The following is a 17433-nucleotide window of genomic DNA, read 5'->3' as shown; positions in this document are numbered from 1 at the left end:
ATTTGGGTTCCATTTTTTACCTAAATTTTTGACGGCAAGCAAATTTGTCTTGTCAAATTCATTTTTTTAAAATATGACCTCGATAATATCAAAATTTTGACGTTGTTGGGCATATAAACAAAAAAAAGGTGAAACTTCGTTCATTCACATGGCAAAGTGTGGGTAGGAGGCTTCCAATGGTGTGACAAAGAGTTTTTCAGCATCGTTCAAGGTAAGGGTTTTCAATGTTGAGTTGGGAGTAAAGGATACTAAGTCTTAAAATTTGTTTGATTATGCTATACCGTGATAGCAGACAGATCCAAAATTCATTGGCATTCGAGCATATCATCTCCATCCTCTTCATCTGCTTCGAAATCACCATTGAACGCCTCGAAAGAATAGGTGTAGCATGGAGAATGAAGCTTGATGCAGGAGCATCCAGAGGTATAAGGGTAATCCTGTGTCACCCAAAAAATATACCTAGACTTAGTTTATGTTTCATGTGTTTTCATTTCTGGATACCCATTTGGGTCAAATAAAGGTTCCAACTCTCATAGTTCCACTATTAGTGTTCTAAGTTAGAGTTTTTAAGCATCCTGGGATACATGTAAATGCTGGAAAAATAGGACTATGTAATTGAGCCATAATTATGGTGAGTTAGAAGGTGCAATTTGGAGGGATGATGGTAATTGTAATTTAGAACATTCTAGAAAAAGAATCAAGTCAAAAGGCCCCACGGTTAGAAAGTTATTACAATTTTTTGATTCTGGAGACCTCCTAAGAATGCTTCAAAGTCAGGTTTGAGGCAAAAAATGACCTCATATGGGCCTGAAAAATGGGGACAAGCAAGGCTTGTTCATAGGGCTATAAAGCACTTAAAGAGCTTTCTAGAAATGTAAACGATTCGTCAATCGGAGCTATAGTTCAAAAGTTATGCCTCCTCGAAGTTCGGCTACCATTTCTGGATTCTTCTAATTTTGTGCCAACTTCTAATGCAACTTTTGGAGCCTTCTATTTTGGCGGTGGATATCAACAAGCACTTTGTACAATGTATTCCTAATCCTTAACCTTTGGGGTCCTATTTAAGGACATTTCTGGCATTGTAAGAGGTAGTTCAGAGTGCAGTTTGAGAGAACGTATTGGGAGAAGAAATTATCTCTAGATTTATACTATTGTAAGCCCATAGGGCATGTTTTGGAGTTTTTTTTCTCCACATTAAGTGTGTTGGCATATTTTCATAGTTAATAAAGTTTTCCTTTTCTTGTTGTGTCCATTATGTACTTGGGTTGTGTCTCCATCAAAGATTCCTCAACCTTAAACCATCCAGGTTTACATTTAACCCTACACTTTTGGGAATGAAGAGACGTGTCAAAAGAGTGATTAAAACTTCTTAGATATGTTACCCTTTATAGCGATCCAACCCTCTTCCACTTTAATTTCCTCACTGTGTCAGACCAATGAACTCAACGTTGGACCACCATCATCCCAAGAAAAAATTCTTGCAGTGAAAATGTCTACCAGCTCAAGGAGGTTAGGATGCTTAATGTTGATTTAAAAGGTGGTAATTTGATTAATGAAGACTAATACCCTTAGACAAGATTGAATCTCTTCAGCATGTAATTTTTTTCAAAAATACATTAAAAGCCCTATAATGATCAATTAGGGTTTTGAGATCAATAAAGTAACATGAGAAGTGATAATTAGACTGTAGTTATATTTTTAAGCATAAAAATGACTAATTAGATCCATTATGCCAATTTAAAGTACCAATCATAGATGATTGTTGGAGCATTTGTGTAAAAGTATTAAATTTATAGTGCAACATTTTTAGTTGACAAAGCAAATGATTAATATGAAAGTAAGAAATATATTTCAGATGATGCTTTGAAATGACTACATTGCATGCATAACAGATCCCAAAATTTATCTTTACTACTTAGAGGCCAGAAAAATAGCTATAAGAAGTTAAATTGCATATGAAAAGAATGATAAAATAATCAAAATCTAATGTACAATTTGGAATATGTAGGTATACAAAGTTGACTATAACAACTACTAATACCCTTATTCTATTCAGATTTTAACTATCTAATTTTTGTGTTTTTCATGGTGAGAATGATGTCCATTTAATTATCCACTTGTTGTATGTTAGCAGGCAATATGGCCTCAGTTTCAAAATTTCAAGTATAGAGTTTTTGAACCACTTTGAACTTCAGTTTGAAGTAGTTTGAAGTGGTTCAAATGGGTTCAAAAGTGCAGATTGGTTGAAAAGGTTCAGAATTATGTCTTAATGCATACTCCAGGTTTAGCTCTCATTAGTCCCGTGACTTCAAGAAAGTGCAAGGGTGCAGATTAAGATGAAGTTCAGATGTAGTGGGCCGAAATGGTTCGATAGGCTGAAGTAGTTCAAAATGCAAGTTGGCAAGCTCATAAAAGCTTAGAATTCTATCTAAATTCATTATTCACGTTCAGAAATGCAGTTTGCAATTTCCAGTTCAGGGCTATTTCAAGTTTTCAAGCTCGTCCCTGATTAAATGGTTCAGATTCAAAGGTTTATTTCTGACTCACTTGAGTTCAACAATCCCTAGTTCAAGTCACATTTCATTTCTTTAGAGGGACATTTCAATTTGGGTTCAAAATGACTTGATGAGTTTCTCCTAAGATCAAACTAGTTCAAGTATCTCATTAAAGTTAATCACAGTCTTCATAGATTCAGAATCTAATTCAAGGAGTGAGTTCCTTAGTTCAAAAGTGTAGTCCTTTTGAAAAGATCAAGCTTAGAAGTCTGGGAAAGTTCTGATGACTCAAAGGGTTCGCGGATTTAGTCAGAGACAAGAGTGTCCACTCCAAGAGGGAATCTCAAAGTCAAGATTTTTATATTAGAAGCTGCAAGGTTATAGCTCAAAATTGGATAGAGCAACTTTGCGAGAACAAATTTCCATGGTCTATAATTCCAAGTTAACATGCATATCAAGGTGCCCAAATATAAAACAGAGCATGATGCATATGTAATGGTCACACTTGTATTAGGGGTTAGAGGGATGGTCTGAATAAGCTCTTATACTAGGACCTAAGCCTGATAGAAGTATCAATAGAATTGAATGATTGATAATTAAATGATTTTGCAAACATCAACAAAGCTACTCGTATCCTCATCAGGTCATTACATCACACAATCTAATTGAGGGTGATTGTGATGGGCTTCATAGATTAAGATTAGAAAACTGTGATGATGGCAGTATTAAATACATTATCAAGCCATGTCAAGACAAAAGTATCTATACCAAAGGACGTGGGTTGGGAGTGTACCCGTGGCTGGGGTAATGAAATGGAGGAATTTTCAAGGGTAGATGGTTTGTTGTGATAAAACTGATCATGCTCCATCCTATTCAATAGATTGGAAATCTTCACCAAAGCCATGGCCTTCGAATAGCAGGAAATAATATTGCATCACAGGTTTGGAATGAAGCCACGTAGTAAATGGTAGAAGGCCAACACTAAGATAAGTTATGTTGCTCACCAATGGTTGAAGGAAAGAGACCTGGCTCTTTGAAGATTCCAAAGATATCAAGAGACTCAGTTTATATGGTCTTTCTTTGATAATGGAAAAGGTACAAATTTTGCCAAATAGATTTGGGAAATATAGCTTGGTCGTATTTGCCTATTAAGTTCAAGCTTGTTTCAAAGAACATATACGGCAAAGCTCAGTTTCTTGAGTGTATTCCGATTACTCCAAATGTATATCGGGTTGAAGAAAAATATCATAGGCTGAGTAATGTGCTTGCATTCAAATTGATAATAAAACAAGAGCATCTTCAGAAGGTAAGAGAGTTTGATCCTGTTACCCAAGCACCAAAGGCCGATAATTATCATTATTGGGACATCATCAGATCATGAGATGTAAATTTATCGGTTACAAAGGCCACAAAATTGGGAAATTGTTAATCAAGATCTGAAGAGCCATTTGACAGGTGTCGTGGATAGAAACTTAGAAAGAAGAAAACAATATTATAATATTTTATAAACATTATATTAGTGGGGAATGGTGTTTAAATATCATATGATGATGGGAAAAAGCCGATGACAATCAGGTAGTAAAAAGGGAGCAATTTCAAGAATTAGTTTTGAATAACTAGAGATGATTTGACCTTGCGGACATAAAAGTTGAGAAGTCATCAGAGTGGTGGGAAAAACATAAACTTTAAATAAAGTTTATCAAGGATAACTAATAGAAGGAAAATAAATTCTTTGGGAATATGAAAAGAGGATTTTAAAAAGAATTAGTTATGCAAAAACTGAAAGGGGAATCGACCACAAGAAAGGATAAAAGGAGCAGAGAAAGACAGAAAAGGGGTTCCACTTTCACTTCTGAAAGCTACAGACTATATGCTGTTAGCAAAGGGAAAAAAAAAATCTTTTCTCTCCGGGACTGCAGACTGGGTGCGGGGGCCAAGAGGAAAGAATTTCCAGATTTTGTTTCCAGCATTAATCCATTTTCTTGTGCACGTCATGATGAGCAGAGCCGGGGTTTTCCTTCACTTCTTTTTGAACTGTGTGTCAAGAGAGTTGTATTTTGTTTTAAATGCAAAGAAAACCTCAAGATTTTATTAATGGTGATTTTAATAGCAATGCATTTTTATGCTTTTGGAGGAGGGAGACTTGAAAGTTAATTGTGTACAAAAACTTTGAGTTTGAGAAATTACTTTCCACTAATTGTGATCTTTGTGTCACTTTAGTTTTCTCTAAAATATGTTGTTATATCTCCATATTTTCATTTCTGCACTTTCTCAAGAAGATGGAGAATGTGTTTCTTGATTCCATCTTTGTAGCATGTTAGGGTGAATGGACTTTGTGTCATTTACCATTTAATTTCTTGTAGTTATTTAGTTTTTCTCGCATCTACATTGTTTTTACGGGTAGATGTTTGATACCCTTTTGTGCTTTCTAGAAAAAGCACTCACATTTCATTCATTGAATATCTTGTACGGGGAGCTATACCCGATAAAAATTTAGAGGAAGGTTATCAACCCATGATAACCTCTCCAACTGTTGGTGTGGTTCATCCCGTCACTTGGGTATTCAGGGTCATGTTTGCATGTTTCTTTAAGGTGGGACAATCTGTTCACTAACAGATTTTTGGCGACTCTGCTAGGGAAAGAATCACAGTTTCAGTGTTTTCTTTTCTTAGAAATCTGAAGGTACCTCCCTGAGGATGGAGGTTGGTGGCTCTATTGAGGAAGAATGTCAGAAAATCTTCCTTACAAATCAAGAAATCCTTAAGGAATGGGTTCCAGCAAGAGATGAAGATAACTCAAAAATCTTTGTCTTCATCCCACCTTTCCAAAATGATCCTATTAGAGAGGTTACTGAAGAACTAGCAAAACAAGTGGGATGGTTAAAGTCTTTCTATGGTGCAATTCTCATCCAAAAGAAACCTCAAGTGCAAGATCTAGAAGAAGAAGAAGATGCATGTGAAAAAGAAGAGGTAAGCAATAATGGTGAAATCTTGTCCCAAGATCTTTCTTCATCTCATGTTGAATTCGGTACAGTAGGGGGTCATAGTGATTGTTCTTTCCATGAAGTTTCTATTGAGATGCTTTCTAAAAATGAGACTTCAAATGCCACAAAAGAATGTGAGGGTATTAATCGTTTGAGGGAGAATGTCGAAACAAATCCATCTCTTGAATCTTTCTATTCTAAAGATTTTACAACAGCAAACCTTGTGGGTGACGTTGTTTTTAATGGAGGTGTATTCAAATATTTTTCTTCACATCCTGAGAGTTTCAGTTTTAACTATGTTGATCATCTCCCTATTTTAGAAGTTCCTATTGATGAGAAAGTTGATAACTTGCCTTTTGATTCTCAATCTTTTACCTTTGATGTTGATCAACTTTCCTTGAAAAACCCTCTTGATGAAAAGATTTAGGATAACATGCAGCTCGAGACTGAACTTCCTGCTTCTATGAAGAATGAAGACAATTCCCCATGCTTGCAAACCAATGACCAGTCCTTGTAAGAACTATTCCTATTTGATGATAAAATATGTAACTATGATAAGGTGGAAGCACATAAAGGAACATTTTCTTCTCATTATGAAAATGCTGAAATCAGCACTCAGCGGGCAAACTGTCCAGCTGAAGCATGGAAAGAAATATCATTTGATCAACAAGAAAGTGTCGTTGCTGAATTTTTGCTATGTCTTCAGCCTGAAGATATCTCTCAGACCAGTCCTTCTAATGGTGATTCAATTCTTCATGGAGATAAGACAAAGATGCCTCTACTGAATTCCTGGTTGAGACAGGGAAATATGAAGCCAACTTACAATCTGATGGTAATTCAGCTGATATGTTGGAGAAAGAAATTTTTAATGAAGGAAAAGAAATCGTAGGTATGTTTTTGTCATCGCTCAAGATGGATTATTTCTTTGATGTTTCCTTAGATACCTATTCAAATCAGTTTCAGAATGATGCCTCTATTGAGAACTTTTCTTCTTCACCTATGCATAATCTTGTTGATTTGGATTATGAAAGTAATGCTAAGATGTGTGATGACACTCCGAGAAGAGAAGGGGATGGAATTCATGACATATTTGATGACAACTGGTTCACTAAAAGAAATGAAGAAGGCATACATCTGAAAGCTGATCCTATGCTGAAGGAGGCATCATTATGGCTACAATTCAATCATGCATGAGAATTGAATCTGCATGACAATGTTCATGAGGATTGCACATTATCCTTTAGTGAAGCTTTTTCATTTCATGTTCTTCAGTTTGAGGTAGAATCGAATCATGCCAGTGTGAGAGATCAATTCTTAAGTTGAGATGAATACTATGATGAGTTATGGTTGTTCGGGAAAGAGTGTTGGTTCAACATATGCATGCACGCAGTTAGTTTGAATTTTGGCACTGAGAGAGTCATCAGCACGCTATGGTTTGGAGCTGTTCCCACGAGACATGACTTGCTACTCTAGAAAGGATGTTACTTCTCCCAGCAGGTAAATGGATTTGCATGATTCCTTTCCTTTCTTTCATTTCCCTTGGTAGGTTCTCTTCCTACCTCTATAAATATTTTAAATATCTTTTTGGTGTGCATAGTATAGTTTGAATAATGTGCAAGCTTCATGCTTGCCAGTAGTGTGGGTGTTTTTTGTTGGTTTTGGTTTGTTGGTGTTGCCCCGCTCCCCTCCGCCCTTTCTGCAAGAAGCTCCCAATCTTCTCTTCTTGTTGACTCTATTTGCCCACAGATAAGGCACTATTCTTTTCCCAGAGTTTGCTGGTGTTCTTTGATTTTGCATCAAAATTAGTCCCATAGTTAGAACCCCTGTTAGTACCCGATATGGTCATACTTTTAAAACTTTCAGTTTTAGGTGTTGAACCTCTTTGAACCACTTTGAACTGAAATTCAAAGTAGTTCAAAGTAGTTCAAAATGTTTCAATGGTTCAAATGATCCATCCTGCAAATTCAATACAAGAAAAGTTTAGAATCATGATTCAAAGTGTCGAATGGTTGACTTGGAAAGGTTCACGATTCATGATCAATTTACGTCAGTACAAAAGTTCGAAGTGGTTCAATATTTTGAAATGCACATTCAGAGACAAGATTTAGGCTCAATTTCTTCAAGTCTAGTGATTTAGGTAAAGGGTACAGAGAGTTTAGGTTCAGACCTCACTAGAACCTTTGCCAAATTTATCAAGTTCACCCTGGGCACTCCAATTTAAATTTCAAATTTCAAAGATGCAAACATATGACTTGGGATTTCAGTCATGAATGGATGCAAATAAATATTAACAGCATAGTGCTCGATGAATAAAGTGCAAGTTCCAATTTTCTGAAGAATGTAATGGGTTGGGATAAAGTGGCATAAGAAAGATTGCAAATCTCAAGTTTCTTGTGTGATCAAAGATATCTTCTAAAATCTGGATGGAGGAAAGTTGGTGTTCTTTATTACTTTATCCCCATAAGAAAACTCAAAGTCATGGCAATCCAATAGAGAATATAAACTTGCATACATTGGGAGGATATATGGCATGCAAGTTTTCAACACTCACTCAAACATGATCTTGGATGGAGCCACAGACGTACACATGCAATAATGCAACCTGCAAACACGAATTCTCTGATGGCAAAAAAAATAGTCATATTACGGAGGTCAGATCTCACAATTCAACCGTTGGATCGAGCTCAATTTTGGATATATGTTTCAAATCCTAGTTCTCTACCTTTTGACTAGAGCGATTTCAAAAATGTGTTCGAAATCATGAGATATACATCACTGTTTGCACCTCTATCAGCTCAACAATAACAATTATAGAATGCAGACAACCAAATTGGGTCTCGGTTCGGGGGCCATAACTCTCAACTCCACTGTTGGATTTTTGTGACATTGAGATATGTTCGAATAATCCTAATTTTATAACTTCTCACTGAAGCAATCATTAAAATATGTTTGGGTTCATGAGATACACATGTCTATCTGCATCTCTGTCGAATTAGCACTTTGTCACTGGAAGATGCCACCAGTCAGCATGCTTTAAATGGTCGTGAGATTTAAAAAATAAGGAGATCCATTATGTTAGTTGTGGAAGAGTATATGGGTGCATATTTTAATATGAAATGTGATTATTAATCTATTCATATTCTGAATGTTTGTGGAAGATTAAAGCTGATAAGGTGATAGTTCCAAGAATCAGTTATGGAACGGAAAAGTCATGGCAAAGAAAAGTTAAATAAGCCAGCAATAGAGGTGCACAGGGTTCCATTTTCCTTTCAGAACGGAAGACTTTGAGCTGCAGGATAGAAGGGCTGATTGGAAGTTTTATTTTCTATATTTGCTGAGAGAGAAAGAGCAGTGCTTGGTTTAAATTTCTGAACTGTGTGTTGGAAAAGAGGGAATGTTCTAATTTTGAATGTGTCCAGGGGAAGGGAATTCAAGTTTCCTTTTTAATTGATGATTTAGATGCATAATGTAATGAAAACTTTGTTGTTTCTGCATTTTTAGAGGAGGGAGACTTGGGAGATAGTTGCATATTGGAGCTTTGAATCTGGGCAATTTTCTCTCCACTGATAGTCATCTTTGTATGACATTTAGTTTTCTCTAAATGCATTTATGTCATGGATTTCTAAATATATTTGATTTCCAAATGTTTTAAATCTCTGTTTCTTTACTTTCTCAGATTTCATTCTGTTTGTAACGCTGCATGCAAATGAACTTTGTTTCACTTGTTGATACTTTCTTGTAGTCTTTTAGGTTTCGTATCTACATTGTATTTATAGGTAGATGTTTGATATCCTTTCATGCTTTCTGGTAAAAGCACCCACATTTAACTCATTGAACACCTTGTATGAGGAGTTGTACCCGATAAAAGTTCAGAGGAAGGTTATCAACCCAGTGATAACCTGTCCAACTGTTGGTGCTAATTTGTCCTTTCATTTGGTCATTCGGGGTTAGATTTGTATGCATTTTCTCGAAGGACAATCTGTTCGCTAACATTGTAGATGGTAATTTATTGAATATTCTTTATTTTTGGCTTTGTGGCACCTGATTTCATACATTATTAATAAAGATAGAATGATTTTTCTATAGACTGTCAAAACCCTCATCTTGAGTATCGAGTGAGAAAAAGAAATGTAAATCTATATTGGTTTACATGTACCAAAGTCTCATAAAGGGTGTAATGGAGGCTAACCATTTATTTTACTATCATATATGGTTCATGCAATAAATCATGCATGAAACATAATGTGGATCCAATAATAAAAAAGTCTAAATTTTTGTGTTAGATTGGTTGCACTATTAAAGATTGGTCTAGTTTGGGCATTTGAACAGTAAAAGGCATTTGTATGAGAATTAATGGATTAGAAATGTATAGGGGTGAGTAGTGAGGGTGTATTAACTCTTAAGTTATTAGAAATAAGGGAGCACTTAATTTAAGTTTAGGTTGATGGTTGTCTCTACACAGGAGTTGTAGACATGACTGGTTGTCTAAATTTTGGACAGAATTAAGGTATGGGTATTAGTGTTTAGGGGTAGTATATAGTCGAGGGGTTGAATAAGGTTTAATGTGCATTAGAATAAGATCCTTAGAAGGGGGAAAAGATCAGAAGACCAAGTTTAGGAGTTGATCTCTGATAAAGATCTATGGGGAGATGTATAGTAGGTTTGTTTGTGAGAGGGATACTCACATTGAGTTGCAATATAGTGATAGAGATGGTAGTTGTAGTACGAATTATGGATTGACAATGTCATTGGTAGAATCATAGAAAGTGAGGGATTGTAGTTGGGATTTGTGAAGGATAAGGTTGTTGGAAATATGAGAGGAGTAACTAAGAGGGGAGGGGTGAATCAATTACTACTAAAATAAATCTTTGATCCCTTAGATGTCAGTACAAAATAAACTATGAAAACCAAACTCTATTGTTGCTTGGAAAACACACATAAAATGTTGTAACTCAGTAAACATTGAAAATGCTCGAAAAATACTTAACATGAAAATCTTAATATGTTATCTTTGATTACCATTACTTTAACATAGTTGCAAACATATAAAAGAAATAGCATGAACACATTTGATACCAAGATTTAACGTGGAAACCCAATTTGGGAAAAACCTCCAATTGTAACTAATTATTGATTTTCACTCTTCTGAAGTGAGCCCTATTAGGAGACAACCCTAACACACTATTAGGTGTGACCCTATTAGAGGATTTAATCACCCTATTAGGAGTGGCCTTGTTAGAGGTATTTAGACACTTCAATAGAAATGTCACCTTGTTAGAGGATTTACAAATAACTATTAAACCAACTCTGTTAAGAGATTTAGATCACTACTACAATGGTTAGAGAGTAACAATGACATGACCTAATTTGGATGCAACTAAATTGTTGATTATAGATCTCAATTCTAGTTTGTATACTTGATCCTTCTTGATCAAATATATCCTTTCAGCTCCACAAGGATATTTTTCTTATCCTTATGATTTGCTTCCTCTTGGCATCATCAAATCTTCAATTAGCTTCCATGCATTTCTTTTTACACTTTCTAAATCTCAACTTGACCTTATATTTATATCTTTCCTATAGTCAAGTTGACTAGAATACAACTTAGAATAATTAATATTCAATTCTAGAGTCAGCTAGAACCAACACATAAATCAATTGAACTTAATATGCCAAAACAATAAAATCCTTTGTTAGTCGACCTTGCTCGGTAGACACTAACTTAGAAATGATTTTCCCATGTTACCCAAGTGAACTCAATCAACACTACATACTCACAAAAGTTCCTTTGGTAACCAAGTGAGCTCGGTTAACACTAATCTTGTGCAAACTTCCCTTTGGCACCCGAGTGAACTCGGTAGACACTATCTTCTGAAGTAGGCAAACTTTGGAATGCTTGGTAGGTATAGAAAATTTTCTTCAATACCCGAGTGAGCTTGGCATACACTAATTAATAATGATGTGACATTTTGTGTAACATCAAGGACAATACACAATTAATCAATTGTTTCAACAATCTCCCTCTTTGGCATTGATAGCAACACAACATGTCATAATACAATAAAAAATTTAGAGCAAGAATAAAGTAAGGAACATATCCTTAGTTTCATTCTAATTCTCATCCATGAGAACTCCCTCTATCAGTGTGAACTCTTTCTTTCTTTAGTTTCTCCCTCTATCAAAAAACTTCTATCTGTTAAAACTTTTCCTTTGATATCATACTAAGTTCAATCTCCCTCTTTGACATCTCATGCCAAAAACAATGTTCAAGAAATATCAATGTACCTCAAGTAAAAATTCATTTGCAATGTGCCCTTGTCAATATTGCACCAATTGATTGATCTTCAATATGCTCTAGTTGATGCATCACTAAACTTTATTTAGTGAGCTTCGGATAGGGGAATGACCCCTACCTTACCTCTTAGATATAGAAATGCATCCCAAGGTAATGGTTTGGTGAATATGTCTACAATTTGTTCTTTTGTATTCAAATATTTCAAAATGACTTCTTTATCTTGTACCAATTCTCTTAAGAAATGATATTTTATAAAAATGTGTTTTTTTTTGGTATGCATCACTGGATTCTTTGATATATTTATTGCACTGGTGTTAACACAATATATGACTATTGGATCCTTGATCTCTATCTTCATACCTGACAACAATTGTTTGAACCAAATAATATTAAAACAATTGACTGTTGTTGCCACATATTTTACCTCTGTTCTAAACTAAGAGATACAATTTTTTTTCTTACTTATCCAAGACACTGGTCTTTTACCAAGAAATAATGTTGCACCATTGGTGTTTTTTCTGTCATCAATACTTACTACCCAATCATTATCTGTGAATACTTTTAAATCCAAATTGCCTCCTATTTTGTACCATAAACCATATTCTTCAATACCTTTCAGATATCTCATGATTCTTTTGATTGCCATCATGAGATTTTCTTTGAGATTTGATGAGAATCTTGCCACCATACTAATTGCTAATGCAATATCAGGTCTTGTATGCACTACATACTGCAATTTTCCAATCATTGATCTGTATGTGGTCTGATCTACCTCTTTGAAATCATCGTTCTTGGAAAGTTTATGTCTAGTAAACATAGGAGTTCCAATTGGTCTTGAGTCTTCCATTCCAAATTTCTTTAGTATTTCCTTGATATATTTAGATTGAGTAATATAGGAGTTCCAATTGATCTTGAGTCTTCCATTCCAAATTTCTTTAGTATTTCCTTGATATATTTAGATTGAGTAATGTAGATACCATCTTTCTTCTATTAAATCTACAATCCAACAAAGAATTTTATCTCACCAAACATAGATATCTCAAATTATTTACTCATTTCTTCTAAAAATTCCCTTCAAAAGTCATCATTTCCTATGAATAAAGTATCATCAACAAATATTTATGCCAACACAATCTTGTTGTCTATTCCTTCTTTGATATACAAACTATTGTTATCATTTGTTCTTTGAAAACCAATCTGTATCAAGTAGTTATGAAGTCTTTCGTACCAAGCTTTGGGAGCTTTCTTGAGACCATATAATTCCTTGTGTAATTTTCAAAGCATGTCCTTTTTGCTAGGTTCTACAAAACCTTCAAGTTGTTCAATGTAGACTTCCTTATCAAGAATTTCATTCAAGAATGCAAATTTTACATCCATTTGATACACTTTAAATCCTTGGTGTGCTAAATATGCTAGTAAAGTCCTAACACCTTCTAATCTTGCAAAAAAAGAAAAAAATTCACCATAATCAATACCTTCTTCTTGAGAACAGCCTTTGCATACTAACCTTGCTTTGTTTCTGAAAACTTTTCCATTTTCATTTAGCTTAATTACATTTTTATCCTTGAGTCTAGGAACAAGAGTCCAAGTTTTGTTCTTCTCTATTTGTTCAATTTCTTCATTCATTGCTTGAATCCAACTTTAATTATCCAATGCATCTTTAACATTTCTAGGTTCAAATTCAGCAAGTAAACATGTACCTTTTAATTTTCTTCTTGTCATTGTTCCATCTGATTTGTCTCCAATGATCTGATCAGGTGAATGATGCCTTCTGACATATCTTGCTAACATAGATTCTTTGGATTTGGAATGAGTTTTATTGATTTTGTTATGAACTTTAGTATCAAGCTTAGGTTCCACTATCTGTGACTCGGGATGAGGGTTTTGACAGTCTATAGAAAAATCCTATTGGAGATTTTGGGGACTTTGGAGGTGAAGCCTCCTATCTACCAAATAGATTTGGTATGATATCAGTTTCATAGTAAACAAATCTTTTGTAATCCTCAAGCTCTTTATTGCTTTCTTCTTCACTCTTTTCTACAAACTCATCAATTCTCACATGTGCACTTTCTATAATTTTATGAGTAGAAAAATTTAAACACTTGTATTATTTACTTCTATGTGAGTATCCAAGGAATATGCCTTCATCACCTTTGACATCAAATTTACCTTTCCTAGATTCTTTCAAGATATAACATTTTCCACCAAATACTTTCAAGTAACTTACATTAGGTTTATAGTCATACCATATTTCATAAGGGGTTTGATTTGAGTCTTTCTTTAGCTATACTCTGTTCAAGGTATGAACTATAGTGTTGATTGCTTCCTTCCAGTATTTGATTGCAACATTATTTTCTACCATTAGTGTTCTTACACAATCCATGATGGATTTTTTCCTTCTTTTAGCTATATCATTCTACTAAGGTGTACCCGAGGCTGATACTTGTCTTTTAATTCCTTTTTCGGTGCAAAATTCATTGAATTTGTTAGAGATGAATTCACCACGTCTGTCTAATCTTAAAAATTTCAACTTCTTTCTAGTTTCTTTTTCTAATGTTGCTAGATACCACTTGAATTTTTGAAAAGCTTATGATTTTTCTTTTAGATGCATTATAGTCATCATTCTAGAATAGTCATCAAAAAAAAGAATGAAAAAAATTTCTCCACTATAACTCTCTATTTCAATAGGTCCACATAAGTCTATATGCACAAGCTCTAAGGCTTATTTAGAATGATAGTTCTTACTTTTGAAACTAGTCTTTCCCATCTTAACAATTTGACAATTTTTGCATAGACCCATATCAGGTTTCCTCAAGCTAGGAATACCTCTTACTCTTCTATGGTTTCTTATCTTAACTAGGTTATCAAAGTTTACATGACATAATCTTTTGTGCCATAACTAGCTTTCTTCTACTTGAGCAATAAAACATGAACTTTCATTGAGATCTAGATAAAATAGGTTACCTTTTGTTTGTCTGCCAGATCCAACCAGAATTCCTTTTCCATCTAGCAAGTTGGCCTTCCCATCCATAAATTATACTTTGAATCTAATTTTATTCAATTGTGCCACACTCAGTAGATTATGCTTTAGTCCTTCAACCCAATAAGCATTATCACATATAAGTTATTTGGTCAAATAGATACATCATTTTCCTTTTATACAACAAGGTTCATTGTTTCCAAATCTCAAACTACCACCATCATAATATTCCATGTGTTCAAACTTTGTTTTGTCTCCAGTCATATGATGTGAGTAGCCACTGTCAATAATACATGTATCATTTTTGCTAACATGAGAGATAAGTGCCATCTTATCTCCTTCATCATTAGATTCATCTTTTACAACAATATATACCATTTCATCTTCACTATTATTAGAATCTTTAGCCATAAAACAATATTTATTACCTTTGTCCTTGTAGTCTTTGTAATTTTTGAATTCCTTCTTACCTTTGTACTTATTACTTGTCTTCCCATCCTTGTTTTCTCTATTTGGGCATCTCGTAGTAATGTGACCAACTTCTTCACAAAAAAAACAAATTAGAGGAATTTTACCTTTGTACTTTTCTCTGCCTTCAGAATATTTCCTTGCAAGTAGGGCTTCAACAACTTCAAGATCACTATCAAAAATTTCTTCTTCTTCTTCTTCTTCTCTTCTTGATTTATTGGCCTTTGATTTCTTACTCTTTTTCTTGAGTGGGAGTTTTGCTTCAAATGTAGACTCAATACCTTTGGAACTAGGAACATAGTTATCATAGTTATCCAACTCAAAAGTTGTCAATCTTCCAACTCGAGCATCCAAAGTTATATTGGTCTAATTGCATAGATAGGAAGAAGGGTTCTAAGTACCTTGCTTACAATTGTTTTGTCATCAATAACTCCTCCAGATGCTTTGATTGTGCTCACACTTGCTTTGATTCTTTCAACGTATTTTGCAATGTTTTCATCTTCTCTCATTTTTTTTTAATAAAATTGACTTCTGAGACTTTCTTCTTTAGCTCGTCTTACATTGTCATCTCCTCCATAAATGTCTTTCAGTTTGATCCACATTGCATGAGCTATAGTGTAGTATTTTATTTCATCAAATTCAGCATAACTATGATTAGATGCAATATCAATCATCATGGTGTTATGATTTTTTTTTAGCAATGCCTTCAACTGATAATGTTCCAGTGGGAGTCTTGTATTCAGTATCAAGGTTCTTACAGTCTAAATCACTGACAGTTGCTAGACATAATCTCATAAGTCCTTGCCATGCTACAAAGTTGTCTTGGTTCAACTTGGGAATCTTTCTTCTATAAGACATTCTGATGTTTAGCATAGGTCCTTGAAACCTTCTCTACAAGCACCAAAATCTCTAATACCAATTGTTGGAAATATGATAGAAGTAACTGAGAAGGGAGGGTTGAATCAGTTACTACTAAAATAAATCTGAGATCCCTTAGATGTGAGTACAAAATAAACTCTATTATTGCTTGGCAAACACACATAAAATGTTGTAACTTGGTAAATACTGAAAATGCTCGACAAATATTTAACATGAAAATCTTAATATGTTATCTATGATTATCATTACTTTAACATAGTTGTAAACATATAAAAGAAATAGCATGAACACATTTGACACCAAGATTTAATGTGGAAACCCAATTTGGGAAAACCCACCAATTGCAACTAGTTACTAATTTTCACTCTTCTAAAGTGAGCCTTGTTAGGAGCCAACCTTGTTAAAGGTTACAAAACACATTTTTAGGTGTAACCCTATTAGAGGATTTAATCACTCTATTAGGAGTGACCTTATTAGAGGTCTTTAGACACTTCAATAGAAATGTCACCTTGTTAAAGAATTTATAAATAGTTGTTTAGCCAACTCTATTAAGAGATTTAGATCACTGCTACAATGGTTAGAGAGTAACAATGACATGACCTAATTTGGATCCAACTGAATTGTTGATTATAGATCTCAATTCTAGTTTGTATACTTGATCCTTCTTCATCAAATATATCCTTTCAGCTCCACAAGGATATTATACTTATCTTTCTTATTCACTTCCTCTTAGCATCACCAAATCTTCAATTATCTTCCATGCATTTATTTTTACACTTTCTAAATCTCATCTTGACCTTATATTTATATCTTTCATGTAGTCAAGTCGGCTAGAATACAACTTAGAATAATCAATATTCATTTCCACAATCGACTAGAACCAACATACAAATCAATTGAACTTAATATTCCAAAACAAGAGAATCCCTTGTTAGCTAACCCTGCTCTGTAGACACTAACTCAGAAATGATTTTCCCATGTTGACTAAGTGAACTCGGTGAACACTGCATACTTGCAAAAGTTCCTTTGGTAATCAAGTGAGCTTGGTTAAAACTAGTTCCATCCAACATTTCCTTCATTAAATGAGTGAGCTTGGTTAACACTCATATTCCACAAACTTATCTTTGGCACCTGAGTGAACTTGCTAGACACTTTCTTCTAAACTAGGCAAACTCTGGAACACTCGGTAGGTACCAAAAACTGTCTTCAATGCCTGAGTGAGCTTGGCATACACTAACTGATAATGATGTGATATTTTGTGTAACATCAAGGACAATACACAATTATTCAATTGTTCCAACAAAGGTTTGGTTTTTGTCATGGAGAGTGGTGG

The sequence above is a fragment of the Cupressus sempervirens genome, chromosome 1 (genome assembly GCF_028749045.1).
Source record: "Cupressus sempervirens isolate cs-2001-9-10 chromosome 1, ASM2874904v1, whole genome shotgun sequence".
Lineage (NCBI taxonomy): Eukaryota > Viridiplantae > Streptophyta > Pinopsida > Cupressales > Cupressaceae > Cupressus > Cupressus sempervirens.
The sequence above is the reverse complement of the archived record's forward strand: the minus strand, read 5'-3'. Positions refer to the sequence as shown.